General features: G+C 34.9%; 1 long non-coding RNA gene and 1 other non-coding gene across 7 annotated transcripts; one reads left to right on the plus strand and one right to left on the minus strand.

The window, feature by feature from the left end:
- Positions 1 to 1,577: 1,577 nt before the first annotated feature.
- LOC105785361 (uncharacterized) lies at positions 1,578 to 9,174 on the plus strand. Of its 6 annotated transcripts, none has more exons than XR_001130931.2 (5): positions 1,614 to 1,873; positions 2,152 to 2,896; positions 7,797 to 7,877; positions 8,034 to 8,333; positions 9,160 to 9,174. It is a non-coding gene; the product is annotated as an uncharacterized LOC105785361 (long non-coding RNA). The 6 variants fall into 6 exon arrangements; XR_001130932.2 differs by having other exon boundaries at positions 8,034 to 8,299; XR_008192924.1 differs by lacking the exon at positions 9,160 to 9,174 and adding an exon at positions 7,281 to 7,320 and having other exon boundaries at positions 1,617 to 1,873; positions 8,034 to 8,350.
- Positions 9,175 to 14,155: 4,981 nt separating this feature from the next.
- LOC128036266 (small nucleolar RNA R71) lies at positions 14,156 to 14,262 on the minus strand. The gene has a single exon (XR_008193064.1). It is a non-coding gene; the product is annotated as a small nucleolar RNA R71 (small nucleolar RNA).
- Between the last annotated feature and the right edge of the window lie 2,322 nt (positions 14,263 to 16,584).

The following is a 16,584-nucleotide window of genomic DNA, read 5'->3' on the forward strand; positions in this document are numbered from 1 at the left end:
ACAAACAAACTCACAAAAAAAAAACAAAAATGAAAGTAACTAAGAAAGACAAAAATTTGAAAAATTTCTATGTTACCCCCACACTTTATTTGGAACATTGTCCCTAATGTCCATCCCAAAGATAGGAAAAGAGATTACTCAGTCTTAGCATTGGAGATCCTAGGATGTGGTCAATTTAGGTCTGAGATATAGTATCGCATATAATACGGGGTTCCTACATAGAAATTAACCAAAAGAAAACTAAAGAAAAAAATAAAGTCCAAAAAAAATCATCCCAAAATAAAAATTACAAGTCCTAAAATATATAAGTAAAAAAATTAAATTTGCTTTTTTAGTCGGATTCGGGTTCTGACTCGTCCGTGTCCCCGTCATCAGCATTTTCTTCTTTGTCTTCTTCCTTTGGGTCCTCTTCCTCATCAGTATTGTGATCTTGCGATTGGTTAACTTCTAGGGTTGGAAATTTCGGTATCCTCAACTTATGTCGTCTTGCATAATCCTCGAACAACGGTTCTACCTCAGGCATCCGTTGCTTTATCCATTCAACATCCTGAGTAAGATTGTGGTCTTTATTGTGTCAACGGTTCAGCGTTCTTTGTTTCTTTAGAGGTAGTGTGTATTCTTTTTGAGTTTTTTTGTGTCCTCTTTTCATCGTTGACTTACTTTTGGTGGGCTACAACGAATTTCTTAGAGATGAAATTTTTGATTGAATTCGTAGATAACGCAACCACCGCTTTGACTGTCCCATAGGAGCCTTTGCCTTTTTCCACAAGGTGGTGATAAGATGTGAAAAGAGGAGTCCCACTTTTTCCTCAAGAATGCAGCGAATCATGCTTTTGTATATCCACATTGCAACACAGACCTTTTCTTTCTGCAAAATAGTGTGAAGCATTGTAGGTAGAAAAGTAATGATGTTAGAAGTGTTTTGTAATGGGGTATATGCAGGAGCAAAAAATTGTACCCATATTTTCGCTAGAGGAATCATGCTTGATGGGTGGAAGAATATCGGTAAGTTGGTAGCTAAATCTGTAATAGCCCATTTTTTAGTGGTGTCAAAAACAGTGGTTTCGGGGCCACCAAATTCGATGAGTAAGTTCGTAAATATTATTATTTAATATTTACGAGTCAAATATGGTTTAAAAAAGTTTTTGATTTGATAATTTATGTTATATAAGCTATTTATTAAATTCAAGTGGTATGACCCTAAGGTCAGGTGGTTTTAAAAATTGAGGTATCGGGACCTCATTTCTATAAAATGAGCCGTAAATATTTTTATAAATATTTACGGAGTGTCATTAAGGTGGTATTAAATTTTCGTCGAGAAATTTTAACGTTTTGATTATTGATTAATTAAAAAGACTAAATCGTAAAAGTTAAAAAAGTCAATCGCTTTTAGTTTAAAGATGTTAATTGAGTAAATAATTATAATTTTTTTGAAATAATTTGACTGGATTATAACTTAAAATTTGAAACAAAAAAAAGTCCATTGGGTTGAATCCAACTAATTGATCCTAAGAAAAACAAAAGGAGACAACAAGAAGCAGGCCATCTTCAATTTAGCCCATAAAATAAATCAAAAAACAATAATAGAAAGAAAAGAAATAAATTTTCAAACTTCACTCCAGTCGAACGGTTTAACTGGCCTTCATTAATGAATCTGACATTTCCTCTGCCCAAGACCACTGAAAAGTAAAAGCAAATCCCCTAAAATCTTTTGCTTATCTGTTAGCTTTTCAATCGGCACCATTTCTTTCATTTCAAACGTCACAACACTATGCCAAAATCCAAAGTTGTTTCCCCTTTTCTTTTACTCTGAAAAACCCAAGCGATTTTACTGCAATTCTCCTTCAGATGAACTTGAAATCCCTCCCTCCAGGTACTGTTCCTCTCCATTCTTGAGTGTTTCTTTTGCTAATCGATGGGCTTCTGTATTTTCTAACATTGGGATGAAGTAGAATTTGATTTCTTGAAACTGTGCCTTTAGACTTTGAATGTCACTGATAATAGCTCCTATTTTTGATCTGTCTCGATTTGCATTTTGGCATTTTTTTATCACTATTTTTGAATCACTTATTATGTCCAAAGTATGATAGCCCAAATGAATCCCTAAATTTGTTGCTTGAAATCTTGCATATGCTTCCGCCGTGAACGAAGATGCAACGTTGTCATGAAGAATTGATTTAGCTGCAACGATTCTGCCCCCTCATTTTTAAATACTAGGCCTGACGTAGATCTGGAGTTTTGTGAGTCAAAAGCTGCATTGAAAAAGATAGCCGTATTCGCCCTTTGTATACTTTGTCTATGCCTCGCGTTGGCTTCCAAGTTGAGTTCCCTGTCTTGAATACCTTCCAATTCTAAAATTTAGCTTTAATTTGTTTGGATATGTCCTAATTGGTGCTTGGTTTGCCTTCGTATAATAATTTATTTCTATTTGTCTAGATTAGCCAGAGCCCACAACAAAACATTCTGCACTGCTCGTTTGTCCCTTGGCTGAAAACCCAGGAAAAATTTAAGTGACTCCATATTTCTTTCACAGTAGGGCACAGTTGGAAGACGTGGTTGCTATCTTCTTCTCCTTGGCCACATCTCATACATCGATCCTCAGTCATCACTTTTCTCAGCTTTAGATTGGAGAAAGTGAGGATGTAATTTCATGCTATTTTCGACACTGTAATTTTGATTTTTGAGGGCATGTGTAAATTCCACAATTTCCTGTAGAAACTTTTAGTATTGGTCTGTAAATAAAAACTAGGATCTATATTAGCCTCCTGTAATAGTTTATAGGCACTCCTTACTGAAAAGTCTCCAGTTGCCTCCCCTCTCCACACTTAGGAAGTCTTCATTGGTTGACTTTGAAAGCGGAATCTGCAATATTTTCCTAGCAATATCCGTATTGAAGGTACGGACAATCAAATCTCTGTTCCATGTTCTAATTTCTTCATTGATTAAGTCGGACACTATTCTTATACTTTCAATGCTGTTATTGTTCTATAATCTATCTTCAGTCTTTCCCGACACCCAACGATCAGTCCATACAGAAATATGGTCTACTTTACTGACCCTCCAGCATAATCCATCTTCCAAAAGTTTTTTTGTTAACCAAATACTCCTCCAGTTAAGTGAAGGTAGGTTACTTAAAGGAGTATTTAAGAAATTCGTTTTTCGAAAATATTTAGCTTTTAAAACCCGGGCTAACAAAGAATTCTGATAATTAATCAGACGCCAACCCTGTTTGGCTAATAATGCTATATTGAATTTATCCAAACTTCTAAAGCCTAGACCACCCAATTCTTTCATCGAACAAATGTCCTTCCAAGCACACCAATGAATCCCATTTTTCCCCTTATTTTTCTGCCACCAAAATTTTGCAATAATACCTTCCAATTCCTTACATAAATATTTAGGGAGTAAAAAACACGTCATTGAGTAGGTTGGTATAAACTGTAAAACAGCTTTGATGAAAACCTCCTTACCCCATTGTGAGAGATATTTTATACTCCAATTATCAATTCGTTGCTTAAGTCTATCCTTCAAAATCTGAAACGCTGCCTTCTTCCTTCTACCCACTAGGTTAGGTAACCCTAGGTACCTTTCCAAATCATCTGAACTTTGCATCTCGAGAACTCGAGTGATTGTTCTTCTTTCTCCCTCCTGTGTATTACTACTGAAAAAATTGTAGATTTTGAATAATTTACTTTCTATCCTGAACAAACTCCATATTCATGGAGGATCTGTTTCAAAGAAATTGAACTCTTCTCAGTAGCTTCCTCAAACAGCATGCACTCATTCGCAAAAAGTAAATTTGAAACCTGTGGCCCACTTCTGCTTGCCTTGACACCTTTCACTTTTTTCTCCTGCATTCCTAACTTTATAAGGCTAGAAAGGCCTTGTCCACAGAATAAGAATAAGAATGGACTCAATGGGTCACCCTGTCGTAATCCTCTAGAAGGAGAGAATGGTTCTCCACTATGCCCATTTAGAACCACCAAATAAGAAACTATAGTTACACACTCTATTAGTAAGGCCACCCACTTTGAATCAAATCCCAGTTTCTTCATTATTTCTTCAACAAAGTTCCATTCAACCCTTTTATATCCCTTGCTCATATCCAAATTTACGTCATAAATCTTTTTTTCCCTGACTTCTTATGTTTCAACGTGTGAAGTAATTCATAGGCCAGCAACATGTTATCCGAGATCAATCTCCCAGGGACAAAAGTACTTTGTGCAAGATTAATGCATTTGTCTAACACTTTTCAAATACGATTTGCCATAACTTTAGCCATCAATTTGTAGATAACATTACACAAACTAATAGGCCTAAAGTGCATTATACCCACTGGATTTGAAATTTTTGGAATTAAAACAATATTTGTTTTATTGACTGGGCCTATCTCCATCCCTCAATTCAGGTGATTAAGACAAAACGTAGTAACCTGTTCCCCGACAATTGCCCAACACTTTTGATAAAATAATGCTGGAAATCCATCTTCTCTTGTCGCCTTAGTGGACCCTAATTCTGCCAAAGCCTGCTAAATCTCCTCATTTGTATATCTTGCCTTTAGTATTAAATTGTCTTCGTCCGAAATACGCCGAGAAACTCTTGATAAAACATACTCATAATTTCCTTTTCTTCCAGCAGAGAATAACTATTAGAAGTATGGTCTGGCTATCATTCCCATTTCTTTTATTTCATCCGTCTCCCTCCCATCATCATGCTGCATTTTACGAATCAGATTCTTCTGTCGCTTCTATGTTGCTTGTTTGTGGAAAAAAGCTGTATTTTTATCCCCAAATTTCAACCAGTTAACCCTAGCCCTCTGTTCTTAATAACGCTCAACCTTATCGATCTCAAAATTAAGTTGGATTTTTGTATCAATTAGATCTGCTAAATTTCCTTAATCTCTCTCAGCTTCTAGTAATGTGGCCAATTTTGAGGATAACATCTTTTTCCTTCCTTCTCTAGAATACTGAATTTGACTAGCCCATCGCTCCAACCCCCTTTTCATACTTTCCAGCTTACTTAAAAAATCTCCCTCAAAATGTTCCCAAATATTTTTGACCTCATTGAAGAATGAATCCTCCAATACCCACCATGCTTCAAATTTGAAACGTTTATGTATTCTCTCTCTGCACTCCTTTGTGTTAACCAGTAATGGGCAATGATCAGAAAGCATATATGGAAGATGTTGAAGCTGAAATTCAAGAAATAAATGAAACCATTCTTCATTCGCCACACCCCTATCTAACCATTTTTGAATATTAGTTTCGGGTAAGTTCCCTCTTTCCCTCGTAAACCAGTTTCCAGTAAACCCCATATCCAAAAAATTACATTCCTCCAATACCTTACGAAAATCTTCCATTCATCCTTCCTCTTGCGGTAAACCACCATTTTTCTCAAAACCATACAGAATTTCGTTAAAGTCTCCACAAACCATCCATGGTAGCTCTCTAATCGTACCTAAGTGCCGTAAGAGATTCCATGCCTCAGCTCTATCTTGTGAATATGGAGACCCATAAAAACCAATAAACCTCCATTTGTGTCCTTCCTCCACTTTGTCAATGATCACATCAGTATGTTGTTTTGAAAAGCTTTGAAGCTGAATATTTTTACCGCCACGCCAAGCCAGACATAGCCCACCTCTAGATCCATCTGAGCCAACATCAATACCATTTAAAAACCTATAACTTCTTCGAACTCATTCCAATTGATTGCTACTAATTTTTGTCTCCATCTTGGGGATTATATAACTTCAACACATGCAGAAGTCTTCGAATTGTCTGTGGACTCCCCAATCCACGGATATTCCAGCTTAAGATTTTCATTGCGCCCGGTTGGCTAGCCACTTGGCAGTCACCGATGATTGATGACTAACCTCCACTACCCTCTTACTCCTTACCGCCAAAGTGTTAGTCTCTTCTTTGGCCAATGCATCTCCCATCTCCCTTCTATTTCTCTTTTTCCCATCCTCACCAATAAGCACTCCATCTTCAAGATCGTGTTCCATTAAGTTATGCTCTAGATTCCTACTCCAATTTCCATTTTCTTTCCATGTTTAAGATACCCTCCCTTCCAGATTTATTCCCAGTACTGGATCTAGATTATCCCTACTACCCCTATTTTTCGCTAGACCCTTTAAATTATTCCCTAAAATTTACCTTCCCCCATTGTTTCCTCTCTACTGCCCCTCGCCTTCTTCTCGCAACCACACACTGGTCATCGTTTGGGCTTGACGAGACTGTACCATAAGTGATAAGTCCCACCCCATCTTTGTAATTTCCACTCCTAGTGCCATCCTTGCTTCACAAAAGGAATCACTATGGCCCAAACGACCATAGTAAAAGCAAAAAAGTGATAACCTTTCATATCTAAATCAAACATATGAGAACTTTTCATAACATATTATCTGTTTTCCTTTTCAAAGGTCGCCTTATATCAATTTTGACTCCTATTCTCATGAAATTTCTATTTTTTCCCCAGACTTGAGTCGTCATATTCCATGAAATTTCCTATAAAATTACCCATTTGGATTGCCAGATTTTCTGAGACAAAACCAATTGGAACGTCATGTAATTGAACCCATAAAAGAGAGTAAATTAATGGGATTTTCAAAGGATCCTCCCCCCTTTGCAACTTATGAAGAATCAGTGAGTGATTATTAAAAGTCCATGGTGAACCCTTTATAATAACCCTTTCAAGATCCATTATATGAAAAAATTGAAATAAATACCTTTTCCCCCCATATCTCTAATTTGAACCCCTGTATGGGATGCCACAAATTTGCCATTGTACTCCTCATTGCTGGAAAGTGAACAATACTTGCCGTTAAAAAACACCCCACCAATTGCAAACCTCCCACTTCTCTATCTGTATCTGCTCCAACTTGTACTTGAAGAACTTCATCTTCCTCCTCGTCCAGTGTTAACCCTGTGAAATCTATCTCTATACTAACTCTAACGTAAATTGCTAAAGCAAGAAAGAGATCTGAATAGATAAATTGCCGTTGTAGCAAGACCAAAAAATAAAAAAACCCTAAAACTGCCAGAGAAAGCAGACAAAGACGTGCTAAATTAGCAGACCTTTCGTAAAGAATTATAATTAGGTGGCCTTGTTGTGTAAATTAGCTATCCTAAAGATAATGGTACGGTTGGATGCTTTAATTTCTTTTAATTATAAAGTTTCATATGTTATTTTATTAATAAAATAAATAAAAGGTTAATAAAATAAAGAAACATGACAGTTTTCTTCCCCAATTTGTTTTATTCTTTACCGAACCACCATAGGAAAAGCTTCAAGCTTTGGTTCTTCTTTGGATGATGCATGGTAAGCCATTTCTCATCCATTTCTAATAATTGTTATATTTTTTAGATCGTTACACTAGGTCCAGCTAGCCTGTACCTTCGATTTTGAAACTATTAAAGATTTTGAATATTTCCATTGATGAATCTCGTGATTTTTGATGCTAGATGATGAATTTGGAATGTTTATTGATAATTAAAGTATTTTGTTAAGTGATTTTTGATGTATTTATCTATTAGGGACTAATTTTTTAAAATAATAAAATTTTAAGGATTTGATGTGAAATTGGTGCAAATATAGGCTGATATGGATGCCATGAATATTCGTTTGTTATAAATTGGCATTAAAAATGGTTAAATTGCATGTTTTGGGCTTATGGACTAAATTGAATAAAAGTAAAATTTTTGGGGCAACTTTGTAAAGTTTCAAAATGACTAAATTGCATAAAACACATTATTTTACTATCTAAATTAATAGATTCAATGAAATTGTTAATTTAGATCAAGATCGGGTGGAAAATCGAGGAGAATGAACAATTACCAAAATGACCTTGTACTTTGACATTTCTGCAATTTAGCCAGGTAAGTTTGTACGGTTTAGAATTTAATATCAATATGAATTATTGAGTAGATTATCATTGAAAAACTTATATATTTATTTTTAATTATGGATAATGAATAGTAAATTGAGATATATTATTGATTTTGATACTCGGTTTGTGTTGAATGCGGGATTAGAGTACATTCGTGCTTTGGTATATTATGGGGATTTGGAGTGGAGACGGTATTGGAGGGAGATATCAATATATTACCCAAGTAAATTGAAGTTCAGCATTTGTTGCGAACTCTCGTGTTATGCTTTCTATTTAGCATGATTCGGGTGGACAGCTCTTTAGAGCTTTTGTTTAGCTCTTTTGTGCTTCTGTTCAGCTCTTATGAGCTTCTGTTGGCGTGTTCGAGAGGAACAGCTCTTATGAGCTTCTATTGACGATGTACTCTTATATGTAAGTCGTTCTTCGAATGGAAAATCTCAGTAAGGTAATCTGTTTAATGAATTTGAAAGATTTGTTATTTATTAAATATTGATCTGAACATAAATGAATTCAACAGTTGAGACTGTGGATGATGCTTAGGTTTATGCTAAGCTTATGGTTACATTATATCATGTTTAATATTAATGATATACAGTGAAATGGTAAATGACAAAAATGAGAATATGCTTATGTTCATGAAAAGCTGGTATGATTCAAAAGGTGTATTTTCTTAAAAATGGTTTATCATGTGATTGACTCCAAATGAGTTGTATATATAAATGCACTAACTTCGTATTGTTGATGGTGATTAGGCTTATATCAAGCTTGAAATTATGATTGATGTTTATGCTTTTTCGGTATTATACAAAGGAAATGTGTAAGAAAATGTAATGAAATGGTAAGTTCATTATTGAAATGTGATATGATGAAAATGGATTGTTGAATTGAATGATGTACTTATATATATATGAGAAATTACGTATGTTATGGATGAACTTACCTATGATGTGAATAAATATACTAATCGGTGAGTTGATGTTGTTATTTAAGTTTATGCTTAGTAAATGGAATGGAAAGTAAGTAAATGAAGTAATTCATAGTTCTATGAAAAGGTTAATGATGGTGTATAATGTTTACAAAATCCTATTAAGTTAGGAATGAAAAATATATATGATGTTGATATACTTACACATTTATGAGTTGATGATTTGTAGTTGACAAATCTTGAGGCATTGGTATAGGTTTATATTTAATCCATAAAGTTCATTGTTGAAATGAAATGTTATGTTTAAAGTTTATACGAGCTTACTAAGCATTCATTTCTTGCGTAGTTGTTTTTCCCTTACTTTACGGATTATCGGAAGCTCGATCAGGTTGGAAGCTTGTTGGAGATCTATCACACTATCTAGTGATTATATCGGTAGATTTTGATATCTTGGTTAAGGTTATAATGACATGTATAGGTGGACTTGTGGTTTATAATAGTTGATGAGTTTGGCATGTATATGTCATTTTGATTAATGGAAACTTGGTACTTTTGATGCCTTATTGATGTGTGTTATTTTGACAATGTGTTAATGCATGTTAAATGGCTAAAATGGTAGGTGATGAATTGACCACAACATGGTCAAGTTATGGTATGCTTTGGAAAGGTTTTGAATAGATGTGCATGATTGATATATGGTAAGTTTATATGTTAGTTGTTGGTACCATTTGGTAATGGCTAGATTGGTGTCATTTAAATGGTTTTGATGCATGTGAGAAGTGGTCCAAATGGTAAATTGATTTTGATATGGCACAAATCTAATATGGTAAGGTTGGTATGTGTCAATTGTGATATGTTTTGGTATGGAAACAATTTATTTGATAAATGGATACATATGCACATGTTTAGGTATGTTTCTTACATTGAGTTCGAGGTGCCTTTTGGCATATTGGTTGGATGGATAAATGACCTTTTGAATTGGTCTTATTATGCATGTTTTAAGTATGTTTTAAGGTTTGATTTAATGTGCAAATGGCTTGTAGGTGTGGCTAGATTTTGGGTGAAAAAATTGGCTTGAAAATGACCTATTTTGAATGTCCACATGGCCTGAGACACGGGCATGTGTGAGTCACACGGCCTGACCACACGGTCGTCCTGCAGTGTGAATTTATCCATCTTTTTCCATGAAGTTTTAGATATTTTTTATTTAGTCCCGAATAATTTCTAAAGTGTTTCTAAGGCTTCGAGGGCTTGAAAAAGGGACGTTATGCATGTGTTTGAATGGAATATGATGTGTTTTTATAAATGATTGTAATTGAATGTTTGGTAATGCTCTGTAACCCTATTCCAGTGATGGACACAGGTTAGGGGTGTTACAAAATCTCTTTGGCATTCCCCCTTACCTTCGGTAAAAAGACTAGTACTTCCTATAAGCTAATGTTATGACACAAATTCAAATCGATTCTTTCAATGAAATCATACATGTAAAACATAACATCATAAAATCGACAAATTTTTGGACCCGAGATTAGAATTCCCTTTCCCCTAATTGTGACATAAGACCTAGGCTCAACTAATAGTCTTTTGGCCTCGTATGATTTGAGGGATGCATAAAATTCTTGAACCAACGGGATGCAAGCTAGTTCAGAGGGGCGTTTGCCAAAATTTTCCCACTTAGGAGCATGCACCATTTTCCAAACTTCACCTCCACTTTCCATCGGGAATACAAATCCTCATTCTTGAATAATGGTTTCTATTTGGAAAAACCTAGATACACATTATGGTCATTATTGTCCAAGATTAAGAAGTTATCGATGACTAATACTTCATCGCATGGCATTCCTTGACTTTTTTTTGTAGCCATTAGAATAAGGAAAGAACATTTATTTTAAAAAGCACCAATAACTGTAGATATAAAGAGTATAAAACAAATTTAAGTACGTTAAAATTTAGAAACGATAACCTCTTGAATCACCATTGTGTGGTTGGCTAGACACTCTCTTGATGTATGCACCATTTGGTCGACTACCACAATGAATAGCAAGCAGCACTTGTGGAGTAAAAATTGTGCATGGAGGATGGAAGAACAATGGAGAATGATATTGTGATGTGCTTTGGGGTTGATAAGTGTGTTATGGTATCTTAGGGGTGTATTTAAGGGGTTTAATTAGTGTCTTTACGGTTATACTGATGTGTTTCACAAAAGGAAAGTCGGCTGCTTGCATGAAAGTCTGTATAAAATCATGCCAATTCGATACAGTGTTGTGACACCGATCGTCAGTGTTGCGACACCACACTTCAAAGCTTCTAGGATTTTATTTTGAAGTTCAGTGTCGCGGCATTGATTATGGATGTCATGACACAGGATCCGCAGTTTGAATTATTCACGTTTCAAAGTATTGTGTCGCAACATTGAAAGTTAGTTTTGTGACATTGCCCTGCTTTCAGGGATGTTGAAGTGTTTGAACTTCGTTGTCGTGATATCACAAGTGCTATGTCACGACACTGCTATGGATCTTTTAAATTCAAATCTTTTATTTCATGTAGCCCTTTAAATTTTAATTTTAATTTTAATTTTTTACACAAAATACACAATTACATATTTTCATTGTACAATAAGTTACACATAGAATTTGGATCCTATCTTATGTGTGACTTCCTGATTCATCTAGATCTCGACTCTAATTTTGACTCTATTTCTCGGTGTCATCTTCTATTTCCGCCACCACTCGACATCCCAAATTCTATCTTTTGCTTATTTTCTCAATGTCACCCTCAAAATAGTGTTTCAATCTCTGTCCATTAACAACGAATGTTTCTCCCTCTTTATTTGTTAACTCAATTGTTCCATAAGGGGATGCATGTTTAACAGTGTATGAACCTTGTAAACTCTAAATTATATATGTTTTTTTCTAGTAGTTCTTACGACCTTTTTACTTAAAAATAATACTAATCCTGAGTATTTACTAATTAATTAAATGAATTTTTCTGATATTCTGACAATGGACTTGAATTTATAAAATATGCAAATTTGTTCTTTATTATGTTAATTTTTTGCATAAATTAAATTATTTTATGTTATTTATTAATTTTCTATATTTAATTAATGCAATGGGACTATGAAGTTGATTTAATTAACAACTTATTATAATTTTTGCATCGACATGAGCAATTCTACCCTACTTGGACAGTAAAACTGTACAGATTGGGTCATGAAGATGTTGCTTTGACCCAGTGAAAAAGGGTGCTGCATGGTGGACAAGTCTGACTGTTAAATGGGTCACAAAACCATTCAAACAAAGGAGAAGAGAAGCCCAATTCGACAAGGATATTTGGGCAGCCAAAAATTAGCTTTTGGGATAATTATTTAGAGGTCCTTACACTTGGAAAATCATTGAAAATCAGCACACTACGTTTGTTCAAGAAACCGTCCACCCCTTGCATGATTCAAGCATGATTTTATGCTTGGATCAAGCAACCAACTCACCCTCCTTTCCACATAATATGGCTGACCAAAGGTGGGAGAAATCTAAGGGATCTTTCATGCCAAATTTAGTAAATTCCTACACCAACCTCAAGTATAAACACCCACTCCCATCTCACATTTCAATCATCCCTCATTCATCCTTCATTTAGCATTTCTCTTCCATTCTCCCATTTTCCCATTCTCTCTTTCCACTCCCATGCATATCATCCCATATTTCCTTTCATTCATAGCTAGTGAAACCTTAACAAGATCATCTCTTGGCTGGCCACCTTGATGAGCCATTAGCAAATGAGCAACACGAGGACAGGAGGAAACTTCTTCAATCGGAGTTCACAAGGTTGCTAATTTGGACAGAGTTTATTCTTCCTATACTTGTCATCAACAATGGTAGCTTAAACCTGTTTAGCTAGGATGATTGCATCAATTTAATAAAGTTTGTTTAAGTCATGTTTATTGTGTTTGTGCCTCAGTCATTCATGTTTTCAATTAAAATCAAGCATGTATTCCATTCATACGTGATTGGATGCATTGGAATTAGCTGAGCGATCCTAACCAGACGATGGCTAATGGACACAATAGTTGAAAAGTACATTCTTAATTTAGATCCTAACCCAACTAAATTAAAGGTTCATAATAACTTTAATGAGCTCTACTATCTTGCATAGCTTTTAGGTTTATGTGATTAAATTGTTCAAACCTAACTCGTCCTTGTTACTTCACATGAATTCTAAGAAAGCCTTAGTTTAATATGATCAGTAAAATGTATGTTTTACTAAGTAAAAGATTTCAAAATGATTTAATTTGGTTGCAAACTAATGAAAGATCAAGTTGCCATGTAATATTTTTCGAACACTGTTAAACATGAGAAAAATGAATTAAGTTGAATGATGTAATTATTCTATCCTATTCATGTTATTGATTGTTGAAAGTTGTGTTGTGGTTGCTAAATTCATCTCATACATTTTAGTTAATTATCATTCTTAGATTATAATTGTATTAGGGATCATCTTGCCTCTAGATAATTTAATATAGTTTAACCATCCATCGCTTGAAATATTGTATTATTATCACCAATTTGTAAAGCTTTAATTTTGCAATTAATTGATTAATATACACAGTCCTTGTGGAGATGATAACTTCTTTACTTACTTGTTACTTGATAACGACTGTTTACACTTACACAAACCACGCGTTACAAGTTTTTTGGCGCTGTTGCTGGGGAATATTGCCTTAATCATTTTTTTGTGAAAGTATTCTGTGCAATTTGGTTTTCGTTTAATTTCTAACTTTACTAATTAATTAATTAATTTTTATTATTTATTTTCAAGAGTTTATGAGTATAGTCAAATTATCAATTTATTATTGGTAGACCCTAAAACCGGTAGACCCTAAAATTGAGAGTTTATGATTAGCCTAAAGACAAGCCGAAATGGACCTTGGAAGTCAAAATGATGAACAAGGAAATGAAGTCAATCATATGCGCAATCCCATCCTTGTCGCTGATGATAGGGATGGTGCCATAAGACAATAAATTATGCCACTCTTTAATGAGTTAAATCTGGGAATTAGGAGGCCAGATATTGAGGCACCCCAATTTGAATTGAAAACGATGGGCCAATTTAGTGGAATGCCCATGGAAGATACACAGCTTCACCTTCGATTATTCATGGAGGTGAGTGATTCATTTAAAATAGCCAGTGTGACTGAAGACGCATTATGGTTGAAGTTGTTTCCATACTCGTTGCGAGATCAAGCACGAGTATGGCTCAATTTTTTGCCATCTAACTCAATTTCTACTTGGCAAGAATTAGCAGAAAGATTTTTGGTTAAGTATTTCCCACTTGGCAAAAACGCTAAGTTGTGAAATGAGATCAGCACTTTCCAGCAATTGGATGACGAGTCCTTGTATGAGGCATGGGAGAGATTCAAAGAATTACTAAATAATTGTCCTCATCATGGGATTCCACACTGCATCCAGTTGGAGACGTTTTATAATGGTCTCAACGCGCACAAAAAATTGACGGTAGATGCTTTTGTGAATTGTGCTATTTTGTCGAAGTCTTATAATGAATCTTATGAAGTCATCGGGAAGATCGCTAGTAGCAATTATCAATGGTTAACAAATCAAGCAACATTAGGAAGACGTGTAGCCAAAGTTCACGAAGTCGATGCCCTTACTTTACTGTCAGCTCAGGTATCGTCTATCTTTTAAATGTTGAAACAATTTACCACTAATGGTGTGAATAATTTTACAGCTCAAACACCGAGTCAGTTCGATGTACTTTCTTGCATATATTGTGGGGATGACGATTCTTTCAGAATTGTCCATCAAATTCCAAGTTAGTTTATTACGTAGGGAGTCAACACCAAAACAGAAATGGACAAGGACACGTCCAATTTCTACAATCCTTCATGGGAAAACCATCTAAACTTTTCTTGGAGTAACTAAGGGAATGGATCGAACAACACCTACATACAACATAGACCAAACCAATCCCAAGGGTTCAATCAACAAGCTCCAAAACCACCAAAAGCTGAGTCATCTAACAATTTGGAGAACTTGTTCAGGTGTACATGGTGAAGAATGACACCTTAATCCAAAGCCAAGTAGCAACATTGAAAAATTTAGAGAACCAAATGGGTCAATTAGCTATGGAACTTCGTAATAGACCACAAGGAGCCTTGCTGTGCAATATAGAAATTTTAATAAATTTGGGTAAGGAACATTGCAAGGTAGTTGCTTTACAAAGTGGTAAGACTTTAGAACCTAGGAAAGTTGTGATTGAAGATGAGTTTATTGAGAAGAAAGAAAGTCAACCAACAGTTAAACTTCCTACACCAGAAGAGCTAGAACTTACAAATTCTGAAGAGGTAAAATCTAAACCAGTAAATTCTGATAAGCTAACATCTTCTTTAGATACAGATTTACCTCCTTAGAAAAGTTGTCTAGTCCAAACCAAAGTTTCACACCCTGCATACTCTCAATGACTCCAGCGACATACGAAAAAATAGGAGGTGTAATTCAAGAAGTTTTTAGATGTTCTAAAGCAACTTTACATCAATATCCCATTGGTAGAGGCTTTAAAAAAAATGCCCAATTATTTCAAGTTCATAAAGAGCATTCTGTCCAAGAAGAAGAGACTTAGTGAGTATGAGATTGTAGCTTCAACGAATGAGTGCAGTGGATTCTTATAGAATAAGTTACCTCTGAAATTGAAGGACCCTGGAAGCTTTCCTATACCCTGTAATATTGAAGAATTTTACTATGGTAAAGTTTTGTGAGATCTTGGAGCAAGCATCAACTTTATACCTAAGTCTATTTTCAAACTATTGGGAATAGGTGAAGTAAGACCTAAGACTATGACACTCCAATTGGCAAATCGATCTTTAGCATACCCCGAAGGAAAGATTGAGGATGTTTTTGTAAGAGTAGATAAGTTTATTTTTCCTACTGATTTTTTTGTGTTAGATTTTGAAGCAAATAAGGAAGTGCCGATCATTATGGGGAGACCTTTCCTAGCCACGGGAAGAACATTCATAGTCGTACAAAAAGGTTATCTCACCATGAGAGTTCAAGACAACCAGGTAATTTTTAATGTTCTTAAAGCAATGAAATTAACTGATTCAACGGAAGAATGTTCAGTGATGGAAAAGTTAGAAACTTTAGTTTCTATAGAATGGGAGAATAATTTTGAAGAAGACCCATTAGAGAACACTTTAGGGTCTAAGCCACTGTAAATGAAAAAGGTAATGAAAATATGGCTTTGATGGAAGCCAATCTGAGGAAATATGTTTAACCAGCACAATTTGAATAATTGGAGTTGGAAGCTCGTGAATACACGCAACCCAAGTTTTCAATTGAGGAACCGCCTAAAATTTAACTTAAGTTACTTCCTTCCCATTTGAAATATGTTTATTTAGGTAACAACTCTACTTTTCCACTGATTATTTCAGCAGAACTAACAGAACACCAAGAGGAGCAACTAATTGTTGTTTTAAAGAAATTTAAAAGGGCAACCGGTTGGACCATAGCTGATATTCGAGGAATAAGTCCTTCCTTTTGTATGTATAAGATTATTTTAGATGAGGGTGAAAGAGCTAGAATTGACGGGTAAAGGAGACTCAACCCTATCATGAAAGAGGTAGTGTAACAACCCGTTTTTAGTAAAATCAGAATAGTGGTTTTGGGACCACAAATTTGACGTCAAAAAAAATATTTTATTATTATTTTAATGCCTACAGCGTGATAGTAGCATCGTATAAAAAATATGTTCAGAAATTTTA

The sequence above is a fragment of the Gossypium raimondii genome, chromosome 13 (assembly GCF_025698545.1).
Source record: "Gossypium raimondii isolate GPD5lz chromosome 13, ASM2569854v1, whole genome shotgun sequence".
NCBI lineage: Eukaryota > Viridiplantae > Streptophyta > Magnoliopsida > Malvales > Malvaceae > Gossypium > Gossypium raimondii.